The sequence below is a fragment of the Triturus cristatus genome, chromosome 4_1 (assembly GCF_964204655.1).
Source record: "Triturus cristatus chromosome 4_1, aTriCri1.1, whole genome shotgun sequence".
NCBI lineage: Eukaryota > Metazoa > Chordata > Amphibia > Caudata > Salamandridae > Triturus > Triturus cristatus.
The window spans coordinates 873,682,724-873,705,174 of record NC_140585.1 but is presented as its reverse complement, the minus strand read 5'-3'; the positions used below and the strand labels follow the sequence as shown (position 1 = coordinate 873,705,174).

Genomic DNA, 22,451 nt, shown 5'->3' with positions numbered 1-22,451 from the left:
TGTCACCTCCTCATTGCCCACTCTGAACTAAACAAAGAACTGGACTGGAATGAGGAAGATGGACTCCGGAGAAATGGCGATTACTGGCGGTTAATCAAAGCATTTACCAGCCCAGCAAACGTTTAATGCTTCCATATCCCAAAGGGTATGGCACAGATGTGTACTCTTATTCATACACCAATTTACTTCTTGGGTTGTTTCAACCAGGTATTTATAGTAGGACCAAGAGTTTAATGGTTCGAGCTTTGTCCCAATAGTCACACCTACATTGGGGAACCAACACTCCCTTATGACTGGAATGAGAGTTTGTTATGAAACAGCAGGTTTCATTTTGATTGTGATGTAACACGGCCATTTTAGGGCTTTGTGTCTACCTAGATTTGCATGGTTCCATACTCCGAGAAAAGTGCAGCCACTTGTGATATCATTGGTTCAATATTCCGGGTTCCATCGATTTCTGGTTCCTTTGGACCATAAGCATCAAAACTGCTGTTTCCCAAACATTAGGCCGCAAGACAACAGGGATCCAAAATTGTAGATCCACCAAACTGCATGTCCCTGAGATTTGTGATGTTGAACCCTCCAGGTCTGAAAGGCCTAGGTTTCACAAGACTCCATGGCCCCTTGCTTCGTGGCCCTGAGACTGCAGTTCTTCAAGAATTTAGATCTGAAGTCTTTCAATCCCACAGATCACATAACCCTGTAAATCCAGTCCCATAAGACTATGTATCCACTGCTACAACCCCCTAAGAACCCCAAGAGCCCCCAAAACCCCAGGGCCCGAAAACTCAAGGGTCACAACTCTGAGGGTGCTAAGACTGCAGTCTCTTAGACCCCAGACCCAATGAGCACAGGCCTCTGAAACTCCAAGTCCTCAACATTTCAGGTTTCAGGGTACTAGGTGTCTGATGCTATGGTTCTCCCATAGAATCTTGCCATCCAGACTCCAGGTTCATGAAACTGCAGGTCCACAATGCTGGAGGTGCCCAGGAGTGTAGCCCTTTCAGACCCGTGGGCTCTAAACCCTTTTAAGCTGGGCCCTAGCACTCCAAGTTTCACCTCTTGAGATCCCAAAACACCTATGCCCCCAAAACTAGTGGTTTCAAAAGGGGAAGATCCAAAGGCTCCTGGCTCACAATACTCTAGTTGCTGTAGATTCTGGGGCACCAAGATAGCAGGTCAACAAATCCGCAACGCCCAAAACTCCAAGTCTTGAAGACAAAAGATCTCCCCTAGTTTAGAAGAGAAAGAGTCTGTGTTTCAATCCTGGCACCCAAGTCTTCCAGGCTCCTAAACTATAGATTCCCAACACTACAAGTAAAAATAAATCAATTCCCTAAGACTGTGGATCCCCAAGAATCAATTCCCCTTGGTCACCAGGGCACAAAAAACTGCAGGGCCCCAGGAATACAAGATCTGAGACACTGTGTTCTTTCGATCCATGACCTACATTCTAGGGCACCACATTCCAAGGCACAGATCCAGGGCGCCCTGGACGCAGCTTATAAGCTACCAGGGTTCAAAGGGTCAAGGCCCTCGATGGTCTGGGTCCCTCCGTTCTAGGTCTCCATGTTTCCAAGACTTCCTATCCTTAAGCATCCAGGTTATCGAGCCTGCAATTTCCTGAGCCCCAGGACTTGAAATGCCCTGAATTTTAGGTTCCCAAGATTCCAGAGCTCAAGAAATCCAGGCCTAAATGTTCTATTATTCTTCAAAGCACTAGAAGCATATTCCTATTCAGCCCTGGCGCAGCCAGCTCCGCTGCCCCATTGCGCTCTCACCCCTGTGGCGCCTCTCTGACCCACAGCGCCCCCTGTGGAACTTCTTGTTGAGACGCTGTCTGACTAGGAATCATGAGTCGCAACTACTGATACGGGCTCTGACTGATCGGCAGCAAATCGCTTCAGATTTAGGCTCTGAAATGGAAATTTAGACGCATCTAGACTTCCAATTGGTGAAGAAGAAGAATCAATGTTATTATTATTAAAAGGATATTTGTAAAGCGGAACTTTCACTCCAAAGGAGCCTCTCAACACTACAGAAATAGTCTAGCCTGGCAGGCCGTAAATATAGCTGAAGAATTGTATTGTTATTAAGGGGCTTAGGGATATAGTAATTGCATACAAAGATGATCCTTCAATGCTAACATCACACATCTACAAGTAATCCAAGCAATTTAAACCGGTGCTTAAATGCGACGAAAGAGAACAGATGACTGCAAGAGGCCAATGTCTCCTGTGAAGCTAACACCTAGCTATGGCTTTTTAGGCAGCTGGATATTGCATTCTGGGAGTTGAAGTTTAGCTTTTCTAGTCCTATTCCATTCATGGGCAACACAACCCAGAAGTCTAGCCGATCAAAATCAAGAAATGGATGAATGTAGGGTTGGATTGGGATAAAAAAAAATCAGCCAGGGCACACCAAAAAAAAGTGGCCCACATTTGCGTATTGCCTTTCTGCAAAACAGTGCTTCAGTGAAGTTTTATGAAAAGAAGAGGGGGTGGGGGCATGTTTTATCAACTTCACTTAGATCAAAAAAAATGCACATATTAGTTCACACTGCTGAGCAACACATGAATGCAAGTGAGACCACTTCTGCTCAGGCCCCCAGCCCCCGCTCAATCAGCATACATTAATGGGCCGGCCCTGCCAGAGAAAGGGAGTGATACCTCAGCCCATCTGCCTCTAGAAAGGCTACTCAGGCACCCACTGGGCCGCTGGCGGCATCCTAACAGCACAGACAGCCCCCAGGCTGCCCAAAAAAGCAGCCCACAGCTGGAACTCGGCTACCGACCCTTCGGCCATTTCCCGATTGCCCCTGGTACCAATCTGATTCTGGATTAAAGTGCCACACACGCACACCTACAGAACAAATAGAGAGTACAGAGAGCCATGGCTGAGGCATGGACCTATGGGAAAACAAGAGATTTCCTGGCAGACTTGTTGGACTGTTAGAGAGTTAGGCAACTCCCAGAGACATGGGCCTCACAAGCTGCCGGCACCTTGGGTGTGAAAGGCTCAGCGTTCCTAGGCCCAAGTCTGAGTAGCTCATCACCTCCAGGTTTTTGTTTTGACTTCTGGGACTAGCGGTCTTGTTTAGCCCATTATAAAATCAGGACCATAAGTACCAAGACACAAAAAACAATCCTGCAGTCATATCATGAACAATGTTTGCTGCTCCTATATGAACCTTAGAAGCTTGACATGTCTGCCGGTGTTTCAGAGGAACCTGCGTCCTCTGAGGGTCTGATCCTCTCTTCAAGGTCTAGTGCTGGCCACATACACCCATTGAAGGAAGCTTCTCGAGTGCCTCTTCGGGTGCCCTCGGGACTGGATCCTGTTAGTTTATCTGGTCTACCCCCGAAGAGGTGCTCCCCCATCATCCAGTATACACGGCCCTTGAACGAGTCCCAATATTCCGCACTGCTACGAAGTGGCCCTATGTATGAAGTCTTTAACCAGTCCAGCATGGTGCATTCTGGGGCTAGAAGGTTAATATTCGTATTGCAATATTGGGTTCAAAATTCCGAGCATGAAAAGCAAAGGTGGAGTAAATGCAGCACAGGCTGGTGACGTGGGCAATGAGGCAGCTGTGCCGGTTTATTTTGGTTTGCATTTTTTGACCCTGGGCATAGTCCTTGTCGGGCTTTCTCGGATAATGTCAGATCTGAGCTGTTCGCACAGTCAGGCTGTCCTTCTCTCTTCCTTTATGACGCTTGGAAAAGAAGTTTGTGAGGCTTGTGTGTGCTTGTGAGGCATTCCTGTATAGTGCCAGGTCCATTTGTGATCAGATGCTCCAGTCCAGGCTTTTTTTTCTTTGAAATCTGGGACTTGTATTCCAGAATTTTTAATGGAATTAACAAGACTACAAGTCCCAGAATACAAAGAAAAAATACCTGGACTGGAGCTGCTATTCACGCATGGACCTGGGAATCTTGGCAGGGTGGAAAGTGCGCACCCCAGGCTTACTGACAAGGGGCCACCGGAAATCGATAGAATTTTTTTAAGGGTTGACTTAACCAAATCAGACGGCGCTACGCCGCTTCGAGGAGCTGCAGTTAATTTGGTGGAGCGGGGCAGATGCGGTAAGGGTTGGGGAAGTCGCATAGGAACGGTGAACGTGACGTCGATGCAGGCAGATGCCCTAGGGATGTCCTGTGAGCAGGCGTCGGGGGCTGACGCATCCTCGCGTTTTCCCAAGGCGTGGGTTTTCTCTGTAAGGTAAAACGTTGGCCGTGAATGGAAACTCCGGAAGTGTTCCTGCTTTGCAAGAGTAAGAATGATAGCGCTTCATTACTGCGAACATTTGTTCCAGGCCGGTCCGCCTCGGTTGTTTCAGCGCGCGCTGCACGGGGCGGGCTCCCGTAGTCTCACTAGGACGGCTCAGCTCTCATATTGATCCGCGGGATGGATTTCACAGTTAGCTCATTGACTGTGCGGAATAACATGTCAGCAAAACCGTGCAGGCGGCGGGGACGGGATGGCCAGTCGCCTAGGCTCATTGCAGCAGCAGCAGAAATTCAGCATCTTTCCCCCCCCCCCCCTCCCAAAACTTTCATACCTCATTTCTCGCCGATGACATCACTGCCGCTGCCTTGAGAATGGACTGGCCCTCTCTCTGTAAGTGACGTCCCTTGCCAAGATAGCCCTGTCTCTCTGCAGTTGGTATTGATAGTGCAGAGTCTAATAGCGTCACTTTCTGAGTGGACTGCCTCAGAGCTCTCACCTTTGCCAGTAAGAAGCTCCACCAATCCAGGGTTTTCTCTGCATTCTGGTAGTTGCAGCCCTGGTTTTTAGGTCGAGCCTACCAAACAGCGTAAGCTGTCCGGTTGCGAAAGACTTTATTGTGAGATTACCAAGAACAGCCTGTCCAATGCTTACCATTGGTTGGTTTTGCTGTCACTCTCATTTGTTTGCTTTCTATTGGATGGGTTTCCTTATTTCAGCCTTCCCATAATCATGTGTGAACCTCTTTTATGAAGCATAGTCTTTTTACCATCTCTTTGACCTGCAAACTTCTAAGCTTCGTCCGATTGCTTTTAGAGAACTACTTATTTTTATGTTTAAGCTCACTATGAGAGTGCATGTGTTTTCCAGCTATATCTCTCATGTGCTATTCTGCCCTCCTTGTTGCTCGCTGTCTCACCCATTTGCTTCTCCCCCAACCAACAGTCATGTTGCGCGCTCTCTTGAATGCTTGCTTCATTCTCCCTCGCTTAATGTTCCTCTCTTTCCTCCTGTTTTCTCCCCATTATGTTGTTTATGTCCCCTCTTGCCATGTTACTTCACCCCACCTCTCTTGTAACCCACTCATCCATTGCATTTTTTTATTTTAAAAGAAGCGCTCTACGTTTCAAAAGAGCACTTTTGCAAAAAAAAAAATGTATATACCAATCCATCTCAGATCGGAAAACAAAATTAAAACCTGTGTCCTTTTGTAGGCGCTTGCTCGCTTACAAAATGGCATAGCAGCTGCGGCATTGTGTCTGTGTTTTTTAAACAATGCTGCACAGCAGCTGTGAAGCTGTACAGCATGACTAAAAAAACATTGCAAAGCCAATAGGTCTTACAGGCAAAACCTATCGTCTTTGCTGCATGCAACACAAAAACATCTGACTTACGTGAGCTACTTGTGCATTGAGCTGGGTAACTTGAGAGTTCTAATGGCGCATGACATTTTCACTGTCCATGCTCCCTAAAAGTACCATATCCTGTATGCTCCTCACAGGCCAGTTCAAAGAACCTGTAACAGGACACTCTCACAAGCTCTAGCCCATGAAACATTGAATGGAAGCATTGTGCACACGTCTGCTCCTGCGCTCCAACTCTAGAAGGGCAAATTTACGATTTTAACTCCAATTCTAGAATATTTGGTGAAAGTAAAAAAATCCCAAAGTAATTAAAGAAGGATTGAACAGTGGTCATTTTGCATTGCCCGAAGTGCTGCCCTGACAGTGCTTCTCAAGGCGAAGAGCTAGGAATACTGAGGTCCACCGTCGTATGTCTACGTTCAAAGGAGCCTCAATGGGCCTGGCGACCCAGAGTGAAGTCATGAGAAGGGTTGGGTAAAGTGTACGCTTCCGGATGCCCCTTCTGCCCGCGTAGGGTGGGACTGGAAACAGCAACAAGGGATAATGCCTGGGGAAGGAATGAGGGTGCAGTGGTGGGGGGGCGTTGAATGAGGGGTTGAGTACTGTAGCTTTGGGGTTGGCGTGGGTCGGAACTTTGCAAGGTTCACACTTCACGAAGCTTGAGAACTTAAAACAATCTATGCAAAGATGACCACCCAACTTTGCAACTTCACACCCCCCTAGTCTTGAGCTAATAAATTCAAGTCCAAGCCACACAAGCATAGGCCCTCACTAGAAGCAGGCCTTCACCATCTTCAGAAGAGCTGCCCTGTGAACCCTGAAGCCTGTGTCCCACCAGAAGCCCCAAAAACTAAGGAAATGAGGCACCTCAGGTCTCTCTTCCTACACCCTCCCCTTCAACCGCAAAGGTAAATGCATATATCTGGGTGAGAGATGGACAGAGAAGGGGTCAGGGGTGCACGCTCTCCTGCCTCCCAAGAGGTTTCTGTTGCCGGCAGTAATGGCTGTTGTCATTTTTTCGCGGCTTCTGCCTGTCTGTTAGAGCGCTGATTCTCCGGACTGTCACTCTTCACTCCCTTCTGCCTCTTTCCCGCTACCCTTCCCTTCCACACTCATGCTTTACGACTTTTACTCCCACTCTCCCTGCTCACCAGTGAGCCAGACTCCTAAGGTTGGCTATTCACAACGCCCCGTCACTCACTTGGGAAGTGTGACCCCGTCCACAAGGGTCCTTTCCCCCTCCCTCTATGTCTGTCTTCTAATCCCCCTTTCCCTCTCTTATATCCAGCACGAATAACACAACTGTCTGATGATGTCACTGTGGGAACCTGATAGTTTAATGATGCCTTTTGTTCAGATGTTTAATGCTTTATTCTAAGTCAAATGTTCAATGAAGTCACACTTCCTGCTTACTAGTGTCATGACTTCCCAAACTGAGAGTTTAGGGACATCACTTCCTGAACTGAGTGTCCGATGATGGACCTTCCTGAAAAGAGTGATAAATATTTATTGCACTTGCGCAGATCTCTTCAATGGATGCATTAGCCAATGAGCTTCCTTCCTGGATGGATGCCACTTACTGGACTATCTAGTCATATCCCTTCTTGAGCTGGCTGTCGAATGTCTTTTCTTTGGCTTTAAGACTTCGATAAATGCTATTCACTTAATTTATATTCCAGAGTCGCAACTTTGCATATCGTCATTAAAATATTGGTTTGAGCAGTTAGGCAGGGGAAAAAAATTACTTAAACAAATCATGTGATAGCACGGTTACCTGCACCTTCTTTACTGTGGCATCACTACTACTACAGATTTAATCCATTAATATAATTGAACTAGTAATCTCATAGCACTGTTACCCATACCTTATTTAATGTAGCATTGTTAATACTGCAGCATTAATCCTTTCATTTTGTTAAACTAATCATTTGACAGCACTTCTACCTGTACCCAGAACCTCTGGAATTATGTGATTGTGCTGCAATTTTTGCATTATTATATATTTGCCACATAATCCATCATGTGTCGCAGATTTTAACAAAAGAAATGTTTCTAGCTCAAATGGTTCAAAACTTAATAAAAATGCAGCAACATGTGTTGCCGCGCAGTGGAAGACCCTTTCCAAAGCTGGACTGATCACCTTTCTGTTGCACAAATCTATATTTGGGTGTTAAGGAGGTACTACTGTGGTGCGACCACTACCCATACAATATTACCAAGTTTAAAAATGATAAGCTAAGGAAGCAGCATTATTACAAAACGTGCCACATTCTTTAGCTTTTTTTTACGCATAATTTATTCGACCCTGGCACATAATTTGGCCCTCTCCTGCCACATAATTCCAGTGGCACTGTCTGCACCCTATTTAATGTAGCATCTTTACTACTGCAGCATTGATCCTTTCATGTTTTTAAACTGGTCATTTGACAGCACGGTTACTTGTACCTCATTTACTGTAGCATCGCTACTACTTCTGCATTAGCCTTTTCATTTCATTTAATTCATCAAATTACAGAAAACACACTCAGGCTACCATAGGTATTTTTGGGACTCCAAACATGATATTTTGGGTTTTCCTATTTGAAACAACATTAAGCTTTCTACTCATATTAGCTATTGTAAGCCCTCGTCAATGGTGAGTTTGTGAGAGCTGTGGTATAGAGAGGGTGAGAGAGAAAGGTAGGGGTTTACTGATTCATGAGGTCGTGAGAGATGACATACAAAAATGTATAGGTAGAGAGAGAGAAAAGTGAGTTAGCACTAGGTAAAGAGAGGCAGAGGTAGGAATGCAGAGGTGGAAATAGAGAAAGGAGCAGAGGAGAAAACGAAAGAGGGAGCGAGAGAGGGAGAAAGACGGAGCTAGGGAGATAGGAAGAGTCTTGTATCTATCCCGATCATTTTAATAGGGCTCCCCTGGAAGGTGGAGGCCTGGACAGTTGCCCAATTCGCCCATGCCTTAAAACGCCTCTGACACACACACACTTCAATTAAAACATTCCAGTTCTTCGGCCACGAAGTGGGGCACTCACCACTACTGATCTGCAGTTGATACTAAAGGTCCAGAAGATGATATGTGCTTTGTGGGTGATTGGTGTCCATGCACAAGTGGCAGAGATATAATGTTCCTTTTCCAGCTCTTTGGTGGTACCCGTGGAAGTGTTCAGCGATCTTCATGATGGCTTGGAAGTGTCATTGACGCCGGCAGAGAGCATCTTGCCACTGTCCAGGTTAGGGTACTGACATTGGCTCTTAGGCCTGGTTCGTGAAGGTATAGCTGGCTACGTATAGAAGCGATTTCTGGTATCAAGCGGTCTGTGTTCTCTTGTCAATAGGCACTGTGAAGGAGAGACCAGAGTTAACGTTGAATCCCAGTGATCTGGGGTTCATGCTGTGAAGATCGTTACCGTTTCATGTTGTTGCTGTTGACGATGAGGACACATTCTGTCTCATTCAGGCTCAGCTTGAAGTCTTTGGCGTTGATTCTTGGATGATTAAGAGGTCAATGGCTGAGGTGGTTAATGACCCTAATGGTGGAGATTTTCAGTTATATGTCTGCATCATCTGCATATTGATGATTCTTGGGTCCATGGTTGAGCAGAAAGTTTCTGAGAGTTTTCATGTCTAGATGATGACAGCAGGAGAGGGGGTCCTGGTGGGTTTCTGTGAGCCATTACCAGTCATTGGGATCTGGAGGTCCCCATATACGTATATACATGAGTGCCTATCAATTGGACGGGTAGAGCAACAGCCAATGAATGTGGTGTTTGTGAATCCCATGTACATTGACTAGTAGAAGCTCAAGGGAGCTTGATGGTCATCGGTGTCAAAGGTAATAACAGAGGTGGTCCCTTTATTTATTAATTTATTTTTGAGTTTTATATAGCGCTAGCTAGACTCGAGGGTATCAGATCACTTTACATGTTATGTGAAAAAGTTGAAAAGAAGTACATGAGGGGAGTTCTGTGGATTAAAACAGTCGGAGAGTTAAAGTATAGGGCAATAAAGCATCGCATTTGGCAACATAGATAACAAAAATATAATACCATGCAATTTTCAGGTAACGGCGTTGAAGACAGATTCGGGACTGAAAGACTCAGGCGACCCCCTTAATGGATCCTGTCGATGAGGGTTGGATCTTTGGAAAATTGCGGATCAGCTTGTGTGCGTGTTGAAGCAGTTCAGTTTGAAAGGAGAGGTTGCAGCGGAGATACTTAGGAAGTAAGTTCCAAATCCTAGGGGCGTTTCCTGCGAAGGAGTGTGCTTGGGATGATTTCTTCTTAAGTTTGGGAGGAATGAGAAGAAGAGAGTTGGAGCTTCTCCGAACCCGGCCTCTCCCTGCTCTCAATTGTTTGATTTCTAAGTATTTGAGATGTTTCTGTATGTAGGGCTTTGTGGGTAATGCAGGCTGTCTTGTAGAAGCATCTTCCTCAGGGTCGGACTGGCCATAGCGGGCATTTTCCCGACCGGCCAGAATGGTGGGAGCTGGTTTTGGAGTGGGGGGAGGGGGGCATTTTTGTTCCTGGGGGCCGGTTCCTCAAGTTTCGAGAGGACTAGTGATTGCACTACAGTCTTAAGAGGGAGAATAACACATAGAAATATATCCAAAGCACAGTGAGCTATAGAGGAAATGTACAATATGTGGAAATTTGCAATCTATGCATATACACAAGTCGTAGGCTTCTTTTAACTTAAATGTAAGCATTTTGCCATAAAGTGATAATTATATACTCGAAACGTGTGTTGCGTTTTTTTATCTGTGGACTACTCGGTCCAGGCGTAAGTTTTGCAATGTCTGGCTGATGCTGTGTAATGCTGGTGAAAAGGTACACCTTGCTAGTGAAACTAGTGATTCTGCGCTGGTAATTACAGTCTACAGCGAGGGCCCTGCTTGTTTACTCGATTACATCAGCCGTTCCTAATTTGTGGTGCCGTCGAATCTGCAATAAACAAGAACGAATTAGGGCTTGATGTTGCTTTTATTGCAGGCCAATTACTGTGCAGGAGCAGCACGTCAGTAACACGAGCGTTTCGATGGAACACAGAGACCTAATGCGCATGAGCACCGCCACGTGCTTGGGAGCGCGCCACTGGAGGGAGAAACAGCCAGAGGCCTCTGTAGCTCTAAGCAAACCTAATTAATAGAGTGCTCGGGGAGAGAGCGACTCTTCAACGTTAGACAACAGTTTCAAAGTAATGGCTTCTAAAATGGGCCACCACTGTGGTGTGCACATATAGAATGCCATGGCTGCCAGCTGGCCACATCTTTACTCATATGCTTTGACGCAATCTGGGGACCGGGGATTTCCGGTGAGCGACTAGGATATTAAGAACTAATACTAGCCAACCTATCATATTTGCTGTCTCCCGCTTTTTGGTAAACATGTGGAAAATCAATCAAAAAAAGCTAGCCCCTTTAGCGATGTATCGGGCTTAGCTACCTTCCTTAGCTACGTATTGTACTTTATGATTTTTACTAGATTTTTATAGATTTTTATATCATTTGTTTCTTAATTCAGACTACGTCTGTACTTATTTAACTATGCTGCTGCTGTTGACTGGATTTTATGCCAAAATATTTAACTGATTGTGTAATGGTTTTATTGTACTTGATATTAGGTTTTATGTGCTTTTTATGGCAATCGTTGCCAAATAAAGAGTTATGAGGCTATTGGTATACTGATCTCTGTATTGATTTCAGGCAACAACAATGGGGTTTTTGAACCTGCCTCCCTTCCTACTTGCAGTGTTGCAAGCGAAACTACAACTCACAGGATGCAAATTAGTGTTGACTAAAAACCAGGACTAGTGCAAGGTGCCACATACACCCTGGGTCTCCGTGACCGCTGTGCATTGACTGGGTTGCACGGCGGGCCTTTCTTTGTGAAAATGTGCTTGAGCCTTGGTTCTGGGATGGCCACGCATGGTGCAGGACTTTCCCTCTGGAACTATGCTGTCTATGCTGGGTACACTATTGGTCAAGCAGCATGTTTGACCTGTAAAGTCTGGGCCGTTTCAGTGAAGGGGTGAAATGCATTGATTGTGGCAGAGGAGGCATTCGCCTAATTCTCAGTAATTGCTCAATCTGGGATTGATTCACCACCCTTTTAGAATGACTTGGTGGCCTTTTCCATCTTTCTGTAGGAGCGCTAGTATCCCCACTAAGAGCGCTATTTCCATTGTAACTTACGCCTGGACATTAAATACATAAAAAAGAGAGATTAACTCCAGAAGGTACGGACCAGTTTATCGTTGTAGTCTGCCTTATACCATACAAATCTCTCATGTCATTCTACCACAGGCCAGAATAGCTACCGGGCCCTCGTCATAATCTTTGATTTTTGAAGCTTGTAGTTTTGTTTAGAATTGAAGAACTATAGATCCCACAGTATCCCATTCTGTCTTTGCTCCTACATATCTGCTAAGTTTACCAGGTCCATGCGTGATGTGCTGCACCAGTTCAGATTTTTCACTTTGAATTCTGGGACTTGCAGTCCTGTTTTATAATGGAATAAACAAGACAACAGGTCCCAGAACTCAAAGAAAAAAGCTGGACTGAAGCGGCATATTATGCAAGGACCAGTGGCTTAACACAGGCCCCCGCAGCCCCTGCCGTGTGTGTGGGGGGGTGGCAAAGTCCAGGGGTCTCCCTCAGCACATTACTCTGGCCGGAGAGCTCATGATTGAGTCTGGAGGAGGACCCTCCACGTCCCATGCAAGGGGGGCCCCCTCAAATTTCCTTACGCTCGTGGCAAGGACCATGCTTTAGGTGATAGAGAGCTGGAGAGTGGATCGAGGTCAGGATGGCTGCCTTCAAGCAGACATGGCTTTGCATTCTGGGACTTGTAGTCTCGTTTGTCACATTCTAAGTATGGGCCACAAATCCTAGCTGGGAGGGCACTCTTATTGACCTTATCAGACAGGACGGGTATTTAAATAGTAGAGGACATCCTGCAAACTTCTTGGCATGTTATGTTTAGACGAATGTGTTGATTGTTTTCATATATGCATTGACTCTGTTCTTTGCATTTAAAGCTTGCACAATGGTGGTCACAAAATACCAACTGATTCTTTTATTCGTGTTCGTATTTCCTGTTTATATTGTTGTGATCTTTTCTGATTGAGGCATGCTATGTGCTTCATCCTTATAATTTATAATACAGGTTTGTTTGTTTTTTAATGATTATGTGAAGTATTTAATTGACAAGGCTGACCCTCACAGGTAGTCAGGGCTTTGAATAATCACCCTGCATAGTTGGGGGAGAAGCAGAAATTCATCCCAGGCTGAGGCAGCTGAAAATCTACATTATGCTGATGCTACATTAGTGATACAAGAGCAATGGTGGCATCACCATGGCATTGCCCAACTTGCTGTGAAGAAATGTGGTCTCTAATCGGCCTTTGTGTTTTAAAATAGGCCAACAGTTGTTTGGTTTACCGAGTTTCGGCAGCAGACATCTTCGAGGTGTACCACCCCACGCTGTGGGCAGGATGCCCAGTGTTTCCTGCGTTAGTAGCATTTTGCAGAAGATGTTGCGACAGAGCCTGCCCACCACTTCTCAATGACTTCCATTTTCTTGCGAAACATCCTACTGGCGAGACAGAAGTTGCAACAGAGTGACGTGTCTGCATCACCCAAGGTCATCGCGAGCAGGAATGTCACGGTCTTCGAAATGTGGCTCCAGGGCTAGGAATGCAGAGGAGCTGCTCACATCAAGACACAACACGCTTACCAGACTGAACCAGGGGGAGCCTGAAAGCCGGGGCCAACCACGAGACGAGCTGCAGGGGTACCAGCCAGAAAATCATGTATGATAGTAGCAGAGTAGTAACTGTGTTCAGCTGGCATACTCCAATATAAGATCACTATAGCCGAAAAAGGGATACGAGTCAAACTATATATATATATATATATATATATATATATATATATATATATATATATACATATTGTTTATTTACACACTTGCATATGGAGCAGTACTCAATTGTGTCCAGCGGGAGCAGGTGGAGCCCACCGGCAAGCATATTTGGGCACCGGAACTTTTCTGACACTTTGCAGCTGAGTGAATGAATAATGCCCCATCTAGAAGAAAAATGCCTGCACTCGATATGAATAGTGCCACCGTTAACCCTCTGAGACTGATGCCTCCACCCAGTATGACTAATGCCTCCTCACTCTTTCAATAAGTCCTAGGAATAGTGTACCAACACTCTTTCAACAACGCCTACACGCTCAACATAGTGTCTCCACTCTACGAATGAATCTCCACTATATGGATCATTTCTCCACCCTCTAGATAGATGACCTCCTCTCTCCATGAATAGCGTCCCTGCTCTCTACGAATGAGGCCTGCTATCAATGAATGATGCCATCTCTTTAGGAATCATTTGTCTACTCTATGAATGATTTTTCCAACCTATTAAAGTTTTCATAATTTGATTTATGCCTTTCTTCCTTGTGAGTAACGCCTCCTCTCTCTCCGAGATGCTTCCTCCACATGAATAAAACTTCCTCACCCTATGAATAATGCCTCCGTTGTGCATAAATAATGCTTACGCTCGGTGAATATAACCTCTACACACTATGTATAGTGACTTGACGCTTTATGAACTGTTCCTCTACTTCCATTCTCCGAATAATGCCGACTCTCTGTCAGTAATGCCTCTTCTCGCTAGAATCTGTGAATAAGTCCTTCTCTCTATGAGGGTTTCCTCCACTCTCCTATTTGAACTGATCACTGTCCCACAGCTGGACTCAGTAAGGATCTTTACGAAATTGATCTCAGCAAGAGGAAGGCATTGGTGCCCCACTTCCAGCAAATAAAGAGCCTGTCTCAAATTTTAGGCCTAGGTCAGGTCCGGGTGGTTGCATCTATACTCGAGGTCACCTTGATTTAGGAATGAAGGTCAATTCTTTTACCGACTGTTAGGAGAACACTCCCAATTTGGATCCACTGATCCTGTGATAAAGGAGGAAAGAGAGCGGGTGCACAGTCAATGTTTGAGGAAAAAGTAGTTTGGTTAGCACGGTCTTCACAGCAAGTTCACACTGTCAGCGCGGTGCTGCAGGAGAGTCTAAAAGATGCCCCAATCAGCTGAACATTTCCAAGTCGGCCGGTAAGTCCTTTTCCGAAGCAAGCGCCAATACAGGTCATTTATTGCGTCACGACACCATGAGGTCGCTCTGTTACCAATAAGGAAGCATTACTCACTATCAACCTACAGGGGGACTCCCAAGGGTCCGCAAGGTCAGGGATGTATCTGTGTTGATTGATGGAGGGGTACCAATGTCACATTTTTGGAGGTATTGCAATTCCAGAGCAGTGTCGTTGTATCTTGTTAAGAGCTCATTCAGGTGTTTTGAGAAGCCTTTCTCGCCATATCGATCTCTCACCAGCCAATGAACAGATGAGCCCGGGTGCTGCTTCGCTTACCCTCTTAACGGGCCCTTTTGACTCGATGCCACAAAACTGCTTTAGAGGTGATTTGTTTCATGTTTGGCCAAGGAGAGGCATTCTGGCACCCTGCCTTGTTGTTCATTGACATTTTTCCTGGAATAGAACTCCGCAATGAAGATGAAACATTGCTTTATATAAGAAGTATGAGGCGGGCGTCGGTGCAGCCAAGATCAGGTGTCTGCCTGCAAAAATAGCCCTAATCCAACTTGGCTCCTTCCAGACAAGAATGGGTTGGCTGCCAAATAGAGAGGAAGCGCAGGACAATATGGTATGGATTTAATATTATTCCATTTACAATAGAGAGCTTGGAACCAAAATCAGCCCTTGTCAAAACAAAATCCATGTATTTGAAAAGCAGTGGATGTGATGTGTTACTGGGCCTTTCAGACAGTTATGTAAACTCGCATGGCAACATTCTTGGCTTCTGTTCAGGACCCCTGCATAGTGCCGTGAGGTTCGCTGGCTGGTCCCTGCTTAGAGGGGCATGAATAAATGATAACGAAGAAACACACCATCAGGAAACACGATGAAGAAAAGAGGTAGTGGGAAACACTTGCTTCAGGAAATAAAGAAAAAGGTAATTGCGTAGTATAAAAAAAATCTTTATAAATATTTAGGAGGAATCTATTTAAAACGACACATGTTTTCTTAGTGCTGGAGATGGTCACTGTTTTATGCTTAGGTTTGGAACTGTGTTAGGGGTTAAAGTTGAGGTTTAGGTGAGGGTAAGTGTTTCCATTAGAATTTTCTTTACAGCTACGTTTGAGGTGAGAATAAGTGTGTGGGTTAGGGTTAGGTTTAGAGTTGGGTTTGGAGTGAGTGTTCGTGTTTTGGTTAGGGTTAGGTTTAGAGTTGGGTTTGGAGTGAGTGTTCGTGTTTTGGTTAGGGTTACAGTTAGGTTTAGGGTGAGGGTTAGCATTTGAGTTTTAGAGTTAAACTAGTTAGAGGTGAGGTTTAGTGTTTGAATTAGGGCAAAGTTTGAAGTTACATTTGGGTTCAGGATACATTTTTGTGTTGGGGCAGGTTTAATGAAATGTTAGGGGTGATGGCTAATGTTTAGGTTATAGTTGGTTTATTGTAATTATAAGAGAGAGACAGACTGTATTTGCCGGGAGTTTGGCTGTTCACCCATTTGTATCTTGAAATGCTTTCATAAAGCTGTTTAGTCTAGTTTATGCTCTCAATGTCAGCAGAAATGAGTCGAGGACCGCCGGGCACGGTAGTGCCTGTATCTCTGGCATTCCCCGCCCTTCACCCTTGCTCTGAAAGATATGCTTCTACAGGATAAGATAGGCTTTGAGCACTTTTTTTTAATCATTATCATCTCAGGTCAGACTGCCACCAAGGTTTCTATCTTGTGCCAGCAGCAGGGCTGGTTTTCTGTGTTGCGGGACTCCTGCGGTGGCACGCGGCTCGTGGTCATGACTATCAGCTGATGGCATTGAATGAATTCTATTCTATTCTGGTCCTGTTCTGGATTGGAGAGTTTCCTCACAGAGGAAGCCACTCTTGTACCCACTGAAGCATTCCCCTTCTAGCTAGCAACCCCCAACATTGATGTCCAGGTCCCAGCTTCTGATGAATGGCAGGTATGAATGTTGTTTATGTCAAAGAAGCGTACACCTGTGCAGAAGGTTTGGGAGCAGAATAGCACGCCCGCCGCTAGTAAGAGATGAGTCTCGGACCAGTGGTTACTATGTCAGGTCTGGATGTTTAAAGCCGGATGGGTCAGATTGTGTAATCAGGGGAAACAGTTTATCTGTCTCATTTCCGCTCTCTAGGAAATGGAAACAGTTAGGAGAGCGCCCCTAGCACTGACTGCTGAACGCAAACTAACAAGTCCTCAATGCGGACACATTCTCCTAACCCAGATACATCATCATTCAAGAAAGAGACCGCACAACTCCACAAGTTAGGTTGTGATCTGTGTCGTAATCCTTGGCCCCGCCTGCTAAGTAACCCGTGAACCAGGGCTTAACTTGTAAAAATATAAGTGCCAGGGCCCTCGTTCGAAGGCCACTGCAGCTTGCACCACCCATGGCAGCGCTGCCAATGACAGTACCAGCGCAACAACTAACAATCTCACTCCTACATGCATGTCAATTCAGACTGTTACAGGTCCCAAAGCTTTGAGAATGGCATGGGAGGCAGGTATTAGTCATTTTAAATGTGCGATGAATTAATAAACAGCTATTGTTGTGCTCAACAATAAATTAGACAAACCAAGCCACCATTTGGCAGATTGTTACGAGTGCTGGTATTGACAATTAAGTGCTGGTGCTGAGCACCAGAAAATACCGGCTCAAATTAAGCACTGCCCTGGACTATCGAAACGTGCTGTGATGCCCTACCAATTGCAAGCTGCGTGCTATAAAAAAAGATAGTGGTTATTGACATCCAGAGAGGTCGCCGAGAAGGAGCATTGGTTCATCTTTCTCAGTCAATCTTCATGTTACTAGGGGCTGTTTGTAGTAATGCAGTCATAACAAATCTCTCACTGGGCCATCAGCAGTGCTTAATTTGTGACAGAAAGAGTGCCGGTGCCAGAAGCCAGAAGTGGTGCAACCAAACACATGCACACCACATACCAAGGCTGAAAGTCTTTACTTCACTACCAGACACTCCCTGTCCCATTTTCTCCCTCTTGCAGGTTCCAGCTTTCTCCCTTTGAGATGGCTTTGCCGACTTACTCTTCCGTCTTTCTGAGCTGTGAATATTTCCCTCTCTTATGCTGGTAAATACGTGATGCAGAAAAATAAGTGCTGGCCCACAAAAATAGGTGCCGTGGCCACCACTGGCTCAAATTAAGCACTGGAAACAATGTCCTTTGTGGTAAGAGCCGACATGGAATGAGACGCCAACACGCGTATCCCTGCTGGTGCCGTGCAGGGTGCCCGCAGGCTGCGCCCGTGAAGGGGCCTGCATGCTTCCGAAGCAGGCAGCCCTTGTCTGCGGCTCAGCCACCTTCTCCAAGTGACAGCCTTGATGTCTGCACTGCTCTTAATGGCATTTCCCTTCTGCGGCGCTTAAACACCATATTTGAAACGCGTTTGTAAAGCAAGATTACACGGTGGTGGAGCAGTTTACTCTGGTTCGTGGCTTATATCCGTGCTCCCTTCACAATCGCTCCCATCCGGCTCAAGGGAGAGGAGGGCGCATTTGATCTTATTTTTAAGCTATCTGTCAGCGGCGCGCAGACATGCTGGAAATAACCCAGCGCTGGAAACTCGGTGTCAGCATAACGCATTACTGCGGCGAAACCGAGGGGACCCCGCGAGGAGCGGGGGAAGCGATCAGTGGGCCTTCGCTACCATAGGCTGATCAGGCAGCACAGGCGACGAGGTGTCGCGTAAGGCGACGTCATCACTGAGCGGCGAGGTCTTTGAGGGATCCAGTAGAACCCTGAAGTGTTCATGCATTACAGTGTCTTATGAGTACACACTAGATATAGTGTTGTTCGGTCTGGTAGTATTGTTCTACAGAAGAACCCTACAACACACACGCGCTGGGATGTGATGCATAAGTACTTACTAGATATAGTGCTTTGAGGTCTGGCAGTGCTCTACAGAAGAACCCAAAAGCATCCATGCTTTTGTTGACTTCTACTTTGGTTTGGTCTCCCCACTCTGAATTTTTCATCTGTGTTAACATCTGTCTCCAGTTGGTAATGAAGTATCATTTAATAATTTATTTATGGATATTTGTAGCGTGCAACAAACACTCCATAAGGAGTCCCATTCTGGCTTACACTTCATAGGGGGCTCAATTGCGGAATCCAACTCTGAGTTGATAGTCATTGGGCAGGTGCGGCCGGGCTCCCCAAATTCTCTTGAGAGGAAGCCTGGTAGGGCGTCTTTAGGATCATGTCGACAGACCTACTCGTCCGGACTTGAGGCTCTCCACTCCGAAGTGTTGCACCAGAGGTTCTGTCCCCTCCCGTTAACACAATATCTTCTTCTCCTGCCCAGTTGTGCTCCACTGGAGGTTGGAGGTTTTCTGGGCCCATAAATGTTTGTGGTTGTACAGTGTCTTGTTCTTCGGTATGTATCTGCGGTACTAGAGGTTTTAAGATTCCCCCCTAAAAATCAAAGTGACACAATATATTTTGCCACATGTGGTGTGCCAGAGAGCCATCTGATTCCACTTATGTTTCCTGGGTGGACCACTGGCTGCACTGCTGGGCCTTGTGTGATAGGCTTAATAAGCAACTTTGTTGAAAAAACACCCCCAGTTTCAGTAGTGAGCCTCCTTAACCATAACATAGCATGACATGTGCATTGCCCTATTGCGCTAGATTGGAATCAAGTGAGAAAAACTTCTTCTTCTCTCCTGGAGGTCCGGCTGAGACGCCAGACTATTGCTTCCTCAGCCCATGTAGAGAAGGATCTTAGAACCACCATGGTCAGGTGGAAGATGATGTCCTGTACTTAGGCAGGGGTGTATGGTCTCAAACCCATGCAATGCTGGACCCTCACAACTGAACTCATCAGAGGGCCCAGGACACTTCTTTCCAGCCATACGGGTCTCCCGTCTGTCTCATCGCGTTGCTAAGGACCATATCTCACAGACGGTGCTTGAGAAGAATAGCAATAAGCGGTTGCCACTCTTCTGGCTTGTCTCCCTCCTCCCCCCCTCCTCCTGTCACTCTCTCTCGATCATTATATCACTTTTTCTCTTCAACTTTCCTCTCACAGTCCTTACTCTTCCCTCAATTCTACATATCTTATCCCTCTCGCTCCGTTGCTCCTTTTCACACTGCTTTAACTCTCCCCTCCTCTATTTTCTCCCTCTTATGCTTTTCTTTCTCAGTCTCACTTTCTCTCCCTCCCCTCTTCCTCTGTCTTCCTTGACTCTCCCTTGTCACATTTCTTCATTTGGTAAATGCAGACCTGAATATTACCTGTAACGTCCGCCAGCCGGTGTGATAAGAGCATTTGAGGGCAGATAATTGTATTCATACGATCACTCCTTCACCCCCCTTCCTTTAATCCCTCTTTTCCTCTGCACTGATGTTTCCTATCAACCTCTCCTCTCTTGCTCCCTCCTCTCGGTGCCTTGACGTACCATGGGGGCTGCGCTAAGCCTGCTCTGAGCTGTGGCATTGTTTACAAGTAGGTGAGAGAGCCAGCTCAGAGTTCTATTCATCCCACCATGGTAAAATGCCTTCTATTGAGTAGGTTAACAACACTGTGTGTAGCCAGGGGAGCTACATACATAGTCATTTCTGTAGTTTACTCCTTAAGCCTAATATTGTATTTTCTTTGTGTTACTTCACACTGCCATGAGTTTAAACTTGTGAAATGCACCAGGTACGCAATCCATTCCGTGTTCACACATGAGGACGGTCTGACTCTACTTGAGTTGATCTTAACTCTAGTGAACTCACTTCTCTGCGAAAATTCTCTATTCTTCAGTATAAATATCTTGCCAGTCAAAACGTGCTACTTATCCGGAGTCTTGTGGTGAAGTTTGACTTTTATCTTCAGAAATGTGATCCTATCTTTGTGTGACTCCAGAACATTTTGTGGTTTTCTGTTTAACAACATTTGGTCTTCAAGGTCCTTTGCTGGCCCATCATGCCTTGCATAGGATGCTTTCTGTGTCTGTCTAACCATCTCAAGTTTCATGCTCCTCTCGCTGTCTTTGCACAAAAGCTCACCTTCATTTTGTTGACTTTCAATGTGATAGTTGTGGGGGTAGGTTCTTCTGAGACTTGGTTTTCGGTAGCTGGAATGCTCTCCCATGCTCTCTTTATTACATTTTCAATCAAGCTGGGACCTGTAAATCAATCAAATGGCATCAATTCTGATGGTTGTGGAGTATGTTGCTCCTCTACCCTCCTTCTTCTCCCAATTCTAGAGCCATGATGACTTGGGTCGGCCTTGAGCTTTATAAGAAATCGCGTTCATGCTTGTATTCGTTCTCTCATCTGGTGACCTCAGTACCTGGCCCACACATCCAGTGTCCCTGCCCAGGCTGCAGAAGGATCTTTAGTTTATGGAACTCCAGACGTTGCTCTTATGCTTGGATTTCCCATTTTTCTGCGCTTTATTCAAACATATTGTATTCGGTTAGTTGGAAGCTGTTATTTCTTCTGTGCTGTTTTGCGTTTTATCATTTTTGTTTTATTAATGTATTCAACTGTGGTGTGATATCATGGTTCCTTAAAATTGGTTCTCATTTAGATCTCTCTTTGCGACTCATTGAAGAGTCTTTCTTGATGCTCAGAGGAAGGATACGGAGGGAGAGTTTTCTGCAAGAGTGTTTGTAAAGATTGGAATTACTTTACGACGCTGGTGAGAAAAGGTGTGTACGGTCTTAGCGGGCCACTGGCATATTATGAGGAATATTTGGGCAGGGACGGATCTCATTCTAATAGCAAGATTCCGGGCCTACTACATCTCTGAAAATATCTGGACTTTCCAGTAACCACAGATCACGGTAGAAGTCTCAATTCTGGGCCAGTTGTAGAGGTTCTTGATTTTCAGATCCCTTATTTTGGCACATGAAAGCCTCACCCCCTCTAGCAATTGGCACGATCATTTGGATACATCACATCTAGGAAAATGTGTAAAGTTGGAAAACTTTACAGACAATACTCACTTATTTTGCTGCTTACGAGGCCCGTGGTTTCCAGCCAAGCCCTTCTGCGGCAGATCTAGATCCTCCAAGGAGTAACGAGAGCTTACTTCCAATGACAGGATCCTGCAGGAAGCCTACACACCAAAGACGAACGCTGGAGCAAAGATGGGCAGGCCAATATTTTTAGGAGCCATACTCCGCATTACCTAGTGCTACAAAATGGCCTTTAGGCACATGCTGGCAAGTAACATAAAATATATATATTAAATAAATCAACTGACCATGAAGTATTTTTTGCTGGCAAGATGGCATGATTAGAATTGACTCAAAAAAACTCTCCACTTACTATATTACGACATGCTACAAAACCATAAACTTCATACATCAGAATTGAGTGAAAGTTAACTTCTACAGTGTATCCATACCAGCCAAAACATCCCCTTAAATGGCTGTTACCTGACAAGTAACTTCTCAGCCTGCATGCTTTTCAGAGCCACCGCCTGGGCTGGAATCTCCCGTCTCTGTACAGGACGGTCTGTCACTCAGGACAAGCGACCATGCAAGATGATTTTGTAAAAAAAGGTCACATTTTTGGGCGGGAATTTCAAACCCTGTTGAGACACTGACTTTAAGAGGGTCAGCATCATGGTACATTGTCGCCCCTGTTACAGGATGCATTCTTCTAAAGTGCAATTTTCAAGAACACCTTTTCTATGCTGATTGCCCCAAAAAAGGTTTTAAATTTAATGTTATAGCCAATAACTGTACCAGCAAAACTGTTTTAGTCCCTATATTATTGAATAGACACATATGTTCCCAC

At 45.5% G+C, this 22,451-nt stretch overlaps 1 protein-coding gene across 4 annotated transcripts in view; it reads left to right on the top strand.

Moving 5' to 3' along the window:
* The window catches only part of PLXNA4 (plexin A4), a 1,024,340-nt gene that overhangs the window by 30,557 nt on the left and 971,332 nt on the right, over positions 1-22,451 (top strand). The window contains exons 1-2 of one of the 4 annotated variants that reach the window (XM_085653589.1): positions 4,151-4,273; positions 9,649-9,809. The exons of 1 other annotated variant lie outside the window; for it this stretch is intronic. The gene's annotated coding sequence lies outside the window, so the exon portion shown is untranslated. Of the gene's footprint in view, positions 1-4,076; positions 4,274-9,648; positions 9,810-22,451 lie in introns of those variants that run through there. 2 more of the 4 variants (XM_085653590.1, XM_085653588.1) reach the window with 2 other exon arrangements.